This window comes from Panthera uncia, chromosome B1 (genome assembly GCF_023721935.1).
Source record: "Panthera uncia isolate 11264 chromosome B1, Puncia_PCG_1.0, whole genome shotgun sequence".
Classification (NCBI taxonomy): domain Eukaryota; kingdom Metazoa; phylum Chordata; class Mammalia; order Carnivora; family Felidae; genus Panthera; species Panthera uncia.
Genome location: NC_064811.1, coordinates 11,745,421 through 11,755,990, shown reverse-complemented (window position 1 = coordinate 11,755,990; position 10,570 = coordinate 11,745,421). Strand labels below are relative to the sequence as shown.

The following is a 10,570-nucleotide window of genomic DNA, read 5'->3' as shown; positions in this document are numbered from 1 at the left end:
TGGAAAGTTGATTTCACAGGATTAACAAGACAGAAATGCAGTGGTAGAATTTAGTAGCCCCCAAGCAATCTTACAACCTGGAGTTTTCTCCCTGCTCAGCTGCCTCTCGGAAGACAGTTCTGCAAAAGGATGGCGGTCGCACTGGACTTGCTTGGTGGTCTTGGGGCCCTCAGTGGCCAGACCAATGTGATCCCTGCTTTTGGCAACGGCTGGGAAACCCAGTTAGTGAGGGGGCCCTTAAGGAGAAAGGGCTCAGAGGAGCCAATTCCAGACAGTCTAGAAGGGCTGGCTGTGTTTACATTCTTCCTTCTTCCCTCGTACAAATAACAAGCGCTCGGTAATGATCTCCTGATGAATTCTATAGAGAGACAACACAAGCTTGAATCTCTGCTCTGGACACTAACTAGCTGGGTGCCTTTGGGCTGTTTCTCTGCTTCCTGGAACCTTAGTTTCCTTCAAAGCGGCCTGTGCCTCCCTCCTCGGGGTGTTCCCCCATCCCAGCCTGTCCATACCTGGAGGAGTTCAGTTAAATCAGAGCCTCGAGATGAAGACAACAGCATGGGACAGGGGACAGCCGCCCACAGCCACACATTTCACTTTCAAAAGTTTCCTGCAGCCACTGTATTTACTTTCCCAAGATAAGGCTCCTGGGTTTAGAATAAGGAAATACGCTGCTGGGCCTTTCTTCCCCACTGGCTGCCAGGAATCAGATTGCCTCAGAGAAACAGGAAATGAACAGTCCTGCCCGGGGCACCCCAGGAGACCTCTGGTACCATTGTTACCCGACCACAGAAGGGCAGCGAGTAATCATAATTACAGACAGAACTATCTCTGCTTACAGCACGAGGGTGCAGCTTGTTCCGGGTGTGGGAAAACCCCAGCGCACCTGAATCCCCCCACTGCCCTGACCAAAGCAGCTCTTACTGGGTGGTTTCCTACCATATTCCAGACAATTCCAAGTATACTCTTTGATGGACACGGGTCATGAGTTCAGCATAAAATATCACAGTGGCCCAGAAACCTGGTTCCGTGAATCCTTCCAGACCTTATTTTCTCTTCCTCGACCTTCAGGCCTCTTTGCTTGCCAAGCCATCGAGTGTGGTGGTCAAAACCCCAAGCCCGGAGGCAAGGGCGGTCTGCCTTCCAACAACCCCCCTCACCCCCCCCCCCCATTCCCCAGCAATGGCGTTTGCTCACGTCTCTTCACCCAGGGAATCAAGAAAATGAATCTCTACGTCTGGGGTGTAATACGATCTTGAATCCAGTCTCTCAAGGTCACATATATGCAATATCACTACACGCACCTGTGTTACAGGCTTGCCATTTTTTTAGTCTTTTTTTCCCTGGCGGCCTCTCCGGGCCCCATTCCTTTTGCGTCCCGTTTGAATTTGGACAACAGCTCTGGACCATTTGCTTTAGTACGTATCCTGTAAACAGGGTAAGACCTCCTCAGCCCGAGGCATGATGGGTGCAAGGAGCCATGTTCCCCACCCTCCCGAGACTCCTTCAGGACGTCCCCAGCGAGCCCACCACGACCACCACCAAAGACCCAGCTTCTGCTCAGGGAGGGCTGAGCCCCTGCCAGTCTCCCGAGCCTCCTCTGTGCTGGGCTGGTGGGTCAAGATGACCAGGTGGGGATTCCTGCCCCAAGCAGCTCAGGGGACCGAGTGCAGGTACAGCGGGTGGGGCTGTGAGGAGTCCCTCCCACGGGAATATCAGAGACCTTTGAATGACACTGAAGGGACAGTGCTCTGATGGGGATAAGCGGGGCTTCAAGCCTCTGGGGGCGGGGGGCAGGTCTTCCAGATGAGAGTGGACAATTCTGATGTCAGTAGGGCGGGGGTTGGGGGGTGGGGGAGAGAAGGATGCTGGGACAGGAAGTGGCTTGGAAGGCGGGTCTTAAACTGGTGAGGAACTGCCACCTTCTTGTCTGTGGGCCCCTCTGTGGGGACGTGGGCTCCGGGGGTCGGAAGGAGGGGTGCCAAGGGCTGAAGCATGGCAGCGGCTGCCCGGGAAGAGGCTGGGCCAGACAGGGGTCAATGTGGATGGCCTCGAGGGTTCTGAAAGCAGGCATGTTGGTGATAGTTGTCAGTTACTCTGTTTACGCCCCTTCAGTGCTCCAAAGACTCCCTATAAAGTCTTGCTAAACAGCCCAGACCCATCGCAGCTGGGCTGGGGCAAACTGAGGGAAAGTTCTGTGTTCAGGGTTGGGTCAGAGGGCGTAAAGAGGCAGGACCTTGGACATCAGGGGTGTGATGACACCAGCGGACCCCGGAGGGAAAGGGGAGTCTCGGAGGCAAGACTGACACGGCCCTCCCATGGTGAGAACCTCTCCCCTGCTACCTACCTTGCAGAATCAAGGTGAGAATTTGCTGAGGACACTGGTGGGGGAGGCGCCCTTCTCTGTGGGCTTCCTTTCCCGAGACTGGCATCCAGGCCTGTGTGCGGTGGCCACATGTGGGTCAGGGGTTCCTGTCAGGGCAGAGGGAGCCAGCAGGGGCCAGGAGAGCCTGTCCTGGAAAGCCCAAGCAGGGTCTTAAATTCAGGGAGAACCAAGCTCAGAGGGTCAGAACAGGATGAGGGTGAGTTAGAAAGCTTCATCTGTGCCTTCACACCTCTCTGGTCCCGTTTTCTAGCACTGCATTGAAATCACCCAGGCTCCTTACTGTTCTGTTAGCACATGAAGCAACTCCATATCCGGGCCTTTGCACATGCCCTACTTCTCCCAAAAACCTTTTGCCTGCAAGGACTCACTCGGGTCTCAGCTCGCGTATCACCTCAGAGAGACGCCCCTGACCACCCCTTGGAAAACAGCAACTCTTGTCTCTCCCTACACCTTCTTACTTCACAGCACTCCTTCCCTGAAATTATGCTCTACAAGATGTGTATTTGTTCATCTGATTACCGTCTGTTTGCCCTGGTAGAATGTACTCTTGCCATGGAGGCAAGAACTGTATTTTTGCTCACCGGTGACTCCCAAGGGCCTCAGGGCCTGGCACATAGTCAACACTCGATAAATACTTGCTGAGTGAATGATCAAAGGTGATAAATGTCTACTGAGGGGCGCCTGAGGGGGTACAGTCGGTTGGGCATCCGGCCCTTTGATTTTGGCTCAGATCATGATCTCACGGTTCGTGAGATAGAGTCTCCCCCAGTCACGGCGTGGAGACTGCTTGGGATTCTCTCTCTCTCTGCCCCGCCCCCACTTGCGTGTGTGTGCGCTCTCTCTCTCTCTCTCTCTCTCTCTCTCTCTCAAAATAAATAAATAAACATTTTTTTAAAGAAATGTTTTCTAAAAACCAGTTTTCACAGGTCTGGAGTAATTAGGACACAAACAGGTCTCTGTCCTCCTCATGAGACAGTGAGATCCTTAAAGCTGCGGAACAGGGTGTTGGCATCTCTCATACTTTCCCTGTAAGTGCTCAGTTCATGTTTGCCTAATGGAAAAAAGTTGGGATTGTCCTCTGACAATTGGCTGGAGAAAAGAAAGTAGATTTAAATATGCACTGTGTGCTATGCACTGTGCTAATAAATGCCATCACGTAGTTGATTTTCCAAAGTCCTTATTTCCAAAGCACAACCGTTTTACTGAATCTATTTTGCTATCTTTGTTTTATAAGTGAGGGTCAGGGAAGTTGTGTGAGCTGCCCTGAGTCACACAGCTAGTAAGATATAGAACCAGGGTTTAAAGTCAGACTTATTTATTAAAAGACAAAATGGCTTTGGGGCACCTGGGTGGCTCAGTCAGTTAAACGTCCAACTTCAGCTCAGTTCATGACCTTGTGGTTGGTGGGTTTGAGCCCCATGTTGGGCTCTGTGCTGACAGCTCAGAGCCAGGAGGCTGCTTCGGATTCTCTGGCTCTCCCCTGCTAATGCTCTCTCTCGCTCTCTCTCTCTCTCTCTCTCTCTCAAACACAAATAAAGATGTAAAATTTTGGGGAAAAAAAAAGAAAAGATGGTTTATATTCAGTTAAATTATTTTAGTCCTTATAAATTCATAGAATTCTAGAAGATGATGTAACTAGACACAAAGAAGCATGGGTTTGTACACCTGATTCTAAAAATTTTTTTTTTAATGTTTATTTATTTTCGAGACAGAGAGAGACAGAGCATGAACGGGGGAGGGTCAGAGAGAGAGGGAGACACAGAATCTGAAACAGGCTCCAGGCTCTGAGCAGTCAGCACAGAGCCCGACGCGGGGCTCGAACTCACATACCGTGAGATCGTGACCTGAGCCGAAGTCGGACGCTTAACCGGACTGAGCCACCCAGGCGCCCCTGTACACCTGATTCTAACATGCCAAAAAGTAAATAAAAACAGTGTGTCCTTTTTCCACAAGGATGAAAATAACTTGAAATTGTCTTCTTTTTGTGTGAGGAGACTCTGAACTACACAGACACTTGCCCTAGATGAATCAAAGCAGTTGGCTTACAGTGAGGTCCCATAAATTGGTGATGCCTAATTCACAGTTTTCCAGAGGCCAGAACAGCCACTGTAGCTCACTCAGGGCTTAAAAAGGCAAGAGGGGTATTTATAACAACAGTAACAGCTGATTGTGAGAATTTGGCAATTAAATTTATTCTAGGAAATCTTATAATTACTGAGTTCAGTAGCTATCACATGGGTTCATCAGCTGAAGCCACTGTTTAAAACTGATATTTTTAAAATCCCCATTGAAGCTAAGAATAGAAAAATAAGAGAGTGGCCCTAAGTGGTATCATGGGGGCAAAGTTAGCTCACTGAATTTAGTTCAGTCCCTGAAGAAATAAATCTTTACAAGAGATTAAATGAAAAAAAAAAAGCTATCCATAAAAAAAGGTATGTTTCCAACTAATGCGCTCTGATGTTTATTGAAATTTGTAAGAACATGACGATTGTCCTTTAAACCATTTCCATGAACTTCTTAAACTAAATACTTCCAGTGTGAAAGCTAATGCATTTTTTAACTTTCATGCTTTTTTCCAGAAGAGCGGATTTCCGAAATGTATCACCCACAAACTTGAACAGTAAAAAAAATTTTAAGAACCCCAAAAAATCATAAAAGAAGGATGGAATGGAGATACTTTGATACATGGCAGTGATTTTTTTTCCTTCAGAGAACTCTTTCTTCTTTTAATGATTAAAAAAAAAAAAAGAAAAAAGATTTTCTTTAATAGAAAATCTGGAAAAATTTTAAGAAGACTAGAAAAGAAAAAAGACTTTTGTCACACTGTTCCCTGAGACAATCATGGCTCATATGTTGGTATATTTCCTTTTGCTCTGCTCTGTTTTTGTTTTTTTTTTTAAGCTAGGTTTTCATTGTTTCTGCGTTTGCTGTTGCTTATCTGACTCTTGTTTCTTCCTCAACAGTACTGGTGACCTGGGAAATGGAGGTCCCAGGGGCGGCAGGAGACTGAGTTTGCCATTCACACTATGACTGTAGGTGAGTTCTTTCTCATCTCCAGGCCGGATGTTTATACAGGTGGGTTTTGAGAAGCTAAAATTGCAACAAAGCCTCTCTCGACAGAAACTAGACAGAAACTCGTATGAAAGTTCGGTACCCATGTCCAAACCCCTTAGCCAGCTGGGAGCCTCAGAGGCAACACTCCTGAAATAGGTGATTTTAAAGGCCGCCCCTGGCAGCTTACAGCTCATGCCCCTGTATATTTATTTACACCCCCCATGAGTTCTGAGTAGGAAGCAAAGGAGGGGAGAGCCTTCCCAGGACACTGCCTGGGCCTCCCCACCACAGATGGCCATCTCTGTGAACCTTGCCGTTGAGGTGGGGCAGGGAACTTTCCCCTCATGATCCCATGTCCACACTGCTGGGGTCACAGCCTATTTGTGTCAGGGGCAGAAGAAAAGAAGCCATCAGTCAAGGCTTAAGGAAGTGCTTTGTGTTTTCTGCGCCTGCAAAACACGCCCTGGCATGCATCTGATGCCGCCCAGGTGTGATGGCCTCAGCCAGGCTCTGACCCCACAGGTCCAGGACAATGAGTAGTTCTGAGCGGCCAGCCTCCACCCCCCCCGTCAGCCTCCATGTGTGGTAACTGTGGCACATCCCATTTCCTCTAGGGACACAGCCAAGCCGGCGTTGGGCAGCACAGAACGGGCAGGGCAGTCGGGGATGGAGCCTAGTGCTGGCAGGCAGAAAGAGGATCCAGGGGCAACTGGGGGCCCAGGGGTAAATGGTGCCCTGGGAAGGACTTCTAACTGGGGGTCTGGAAGGAGAGGGAATGGGGTAGAAAGAAAGAAGGAAGCTGCCACTAGCTAAGTCCTTGTTGCTCCCAGTACTACATATACAGCAATTCTGTTATTCGAGCTTCTCAGTGACCCCGCGAGATCAGTCTTGCTCAGCGATTTACTCACAAATATCATGGGCTGGTAGCTCTGTGTCAGACCCTGGGGAGAAGGCAGCAAGAAGACACTAAGCCCCCCACCCTGTGGAGCTTGCCTTCTAACGGGGGGAGCACACAAGATAGAATTGCGTGCACAAGTACAGGAGATGACAGGTGAAAGTGTCCCAAAGAAAACCTGAGCTACCTCAAGGGACAGCAAGGGGTGTCGTCAGCGAAGGTCTCAGAACCATGTGGGTGTCTGGGGCTGAGACCCTAGGCAGAGAGCACAGTCCATGCACAGCCCAGAGGGGAAGTGCTCCCTGCATGCCTGGGGCAGGAGGGAAGACTGGGGGAGGTGGTCGAGGATTATAGACGATAGGTCTAGGTCCCACTGGGCACTTCGGATGTGGTTCTGAGCACAGGTTGGGATGGGGACCCCCGGGGATGCTTGACCAGAGGAGTGATGGGATCTGGCTTCCACTGTGAAAGCTTCACTCTGGCCCTACTGTGGGGAATTAGCCCATAAGTGGGCAAGAGAGAGAGCAGAAGGGGCAAGTTATGACCCGCATTTCCAGATGAAGATTCAGAGGCTCAGGAACATCTCAAAAATCTGATGGCACCATGACCATCTAGAATCTTTGAGTGACTTCCCTTTGCCTTTATAATAGAGCTCATGTATGCAGATGAGATCCCACATGGTCTTCCTCAGCCTCCCTCCCCAGCTCCCTCACGGCCATCATCTTTGGACTTGTCTCTTTGATTCCTCAAGAGGCCCGAGTTCAGGTATTTCCCTGGACTTTTTTAAAATCTTTCCTGGTACCTGCAGTGCCCTCCTCCCACTTGCTCACCTGTCTAAGTCCTGCTCATCCTCTGAACCCTTAACCACAGCTGATCCTGTCTCCACAGACCAAGCCACGTGGGCTGGGTACCTCGGCAGGGTCCCCTCCACTTTGGCTGCAGTCCTCACCTTTGAGAGCCCCACTCTTTGTTGGTCTCCCCTCTGGGCTCCAGAACACCCAAGTGCAGGCTAGCTTCTCTCTTGTTCACCCATCAGCACTTAAGCCAGGCACACGATCTGGCACCTAGTGTGGACACTTGCTAATTAATACTCTGAGAGTTGAATAGAAAACTTGCCCAAGATCACACAGCTAAAAAGCAGGAAGATCAGGGTTCAAATTTCTCTCCAACTTCCTGTGGCTTCAGAACTTGAACTCAAGTCTTGACTTTTTTAGCGCCAGCTCCTGATGGCTCATGAAAGAGCCATTTCATTTTTCTGGCCCTCGATTTTCCAACGTTACAAAGAGAGCATCAGACATTGAGTGTCTTTCCGACTTCATGCCCTTCTGGTGTTCCCCAGATTCATCTGACCACAAGAAGCTCCCGGGCACTGGGCACTTCTTATGAACACGGATTCCTGGTCTCACACCAGCCGACAGAATCAGGACTCCAAGATCGCCTTGGAATCCTGGTTCTGTGTGTTCGTCAGTTTAATCAAGAGCCCTAAGTGATTCTTATCACCACGTAAGTCTTGGAAACACATTTCACTGAGACTCTTTCTCAGAGAAGTCCCCAAAAAAGAAAGGTCAAAGAGGACATAAAAACACGATCACAGTGACTATTTCAAGTCTAATAACAGTACCTTCTCAAATATCTCCTCTCTTTTATAAAAAGAAGCTGCAACTGAAGCCTGATATTTATTTATGTGAATTATTTTGGGGGCCTAACAGAAGGTTCCTGAATTTCCACTGAGAGTGTAATTTCCTGGAAAACCTTAAATAGCACTTCTTTGATGAGCTTTGGCCAAGTCTGAATGACTCAAAAGGAACACAAGCAAAGGGGAAGCTCTCAACGGCCCAGCTCATCTGAAAATACACAGTGGGTAGGTGGTAGAGATAGAACCAGACCCAGCGCTCTGCACCCCTGGCCAGTATTTTCCCTTCTGAACCACAAGACTGTGCCAGGGCAACGTAGGCTCTTCACAGAAAACTGTGATGTTCACACTTCAGGGCAACAGGTGTCCCATAGACATCAGTGATGACAAACCACAAGGACAGCGCACGGCACATAGGATGCACAAGATAGATAGGGGCTCACTGATTGACCAACCCCACCCTCTTATCAATCCTGACCTGGAAACAGGGTACTTTCCAGACTATTTCATTCTCTGCCTCGTTGGAGTATATCTATGGAATACTTAAGACGGGTTCCCACTAGTCAAACAGATATAGGCCTGATGACGAAAAAAATAATCAGTGCATGATCAAGGGAGGCAGCCTGAATTTTACTCTGCCATTTCCTTACCTCTCAGAACCTCGGTCTCCTCATCTGGAAGATGGGCATGATGCCAAAATCATTGTGTTATTAGTGAAGACTAGGTGAGATGCTGCATAGGGCCTGCACAGCATCGGTCAGCATTGGCTACATGAAAGGACAAATGAGTGGGGGTGGGGGAAGTGGCTTGTTCTGCTCTGGATTTGGAATTTGTTCCCCTTCCGCCCAGACTCTTGCTCTCTGTAACAAGTGTGTGGCACATGTAGCTGGGCCTTTCCTGAATGAAATCTGGGGCTGGGGGGAGAGTGTAAATCCAAACACACTAGACAGAAAATGAATGGCAATTAAAGAAGCCCCCACAGGACCCATCATCTTCCACTGAGTGTGGTATATTTGCATTTTCTTAGTTAAGAGGAAGTTTGGCTAGCATCACAGTAACCTAAGCCTTCTTAGGGTCTTTATTTATTTGTCAGTCATGATCACGGTGGCAGAGGGAAGCCAGTGCGGGGCTAGACTGATGCTCCGCTCTTGTTCCTGGGCTGTGCATGGCTTCTATTTTCAAGGTCAACTCATGGTCCAACATGGCTGCTGGATTCCAGCCATCAGTGCAAATTCTGGCCAGCAGGTAGAAGGAAGAAATGAAAGAGGCATCTTCTCCCTCTGTGATGGTTAACCTTATGTGTCAACCTGACTGGCTGCAGGTGCCCAGATTAAACTGTTTCTGGGTGTGTCTGTGAGAATGTTTCCAGATGAGATTAGTCTTTGAATCAGTGGACTCAGTAAAGGAAGCTGCCTTCCCCATGTGGTGGGGCATTGGCCTATCTGTTGAGGGCTTGAATAGAACAAAAAGGTTTTTTTTTTTTCCTGCTTGAGCTGGGACATTTCATTTCATCTTCTCCTGCCCTGGGAGAATCTCCTGGACTGGGATTTGTGTCATTGGTCCTCCTTGTTCTCAGGCCTCCGGACTCAGCCCGAGTTCACCACTGGTTTTTCTGGGGCTACAGCTTGCACGTGGTGGACTGTGGGACTTCACGGCCTCCAAACCACGTGAGCCAGCTCCTGCTAATACCTCTTAGACATCCTATTCATTCTGTTTCTCTGGAAAATCCTGAGTAACACAGCCTCTGAGGACCCTTTCCCAAGATTTCACATACCACTACTGCATAATTCCGTTTGATCAGAATTAGTCATATGGGCATGCCAGCTCCAAGGAGGGCTGCGAAACATATCTTTCCTCAAGGAGGCCATGTATGCTGCTTAGTTCGAGATCTCCGGGTGGAAGAAGGAGGGGAAGTGGAAATTGATGGAGGAAGAGCAGTCTGGGCTACATCCTCATTATTTGCATACTGCTTGAATACTCATCAAGGCCAGGGCTTTTCTTAGGCCTACCTTTTTTAAATGTTGAATTGAGGCTGAGAGAATAGAATGCTTTTTCTTAAGTGGGAATTGTATTCAGTAACCTAATATGTGTAACTGACATCTGGGCATTTGCTGTCCTTGAAACAGGCCTTGGGAGTCCGGGGGACGTCCAGGCAAAGTCAAGGGCTCCATGTATCACAGGCAGAAAGCCACTCTCAGACCAGAAGTCCTTAGAGACAAGGCTTTTGGTAACGAAGGCATAAATAGACTTTTATCGAGTGCTAGCTTTGTAAGACGCACATCCCTGTCATGCTGTTTTGCGGAGCAGAACCAAAGCTCCGAGAGGGCAAATCCCTTGTGCCAGGTCACAGAGCCAGCGGGCCCCAGACGAATACACCTTTCCATCCCCAAGCTGCCCCCTCATTCCATGATGAAGGGGCCCAGTGTGGTCTTTCCCCATATTCTGCTGTCCCCTATAGGATTCCTCAGCCGAGGAACCCAGACTCTCTGTAGTCACCTTCTAGTAATTCTCTAGCTCTCGCCTCCTGACTCCTGCTGCTTCTGTGCCAGCACCAGGGCCACGTGAGCGGGGAGTCCATGGAAAGCAGAGCTGGGGGGCAGAT

General features: G+C 49.1%; 1 protein-coding gene across 4 annotated transcripts in view; it reads left to right on the top strand.

The window, feature by feature from the left end:
* Nucleotides 1–1,895: 1,895 nt before the first annotated feature.
* The window catches only part of PROM1 (prominin 1), a 134,882-nt gene continuing 126,207 nt past the window's right edge, over nucleotides 1,896–10,570 (top strand). Inside the window, exons 1-3 of one of the 4 annotated variants that reach the window (XM_049630343.1) lie at nucleotides 1,896–2,361; nucleotides 3,304–3,414; nucleotides 5,350–5,422. The gene's annotated coding sequence lies outside the window, so the exon portion shown is untranslated. Of the gene's footprint in view, nucleotides 2,362–3,303; nucleotides 3,415–5,349; nucleotides 5,462–10,570 lie in introns of all 4 variants that reach the window. The other 3 variants (XM_049630340.1, XM_049630342.1, XM_049630341.1) reach the window with 3 other exon arrangements.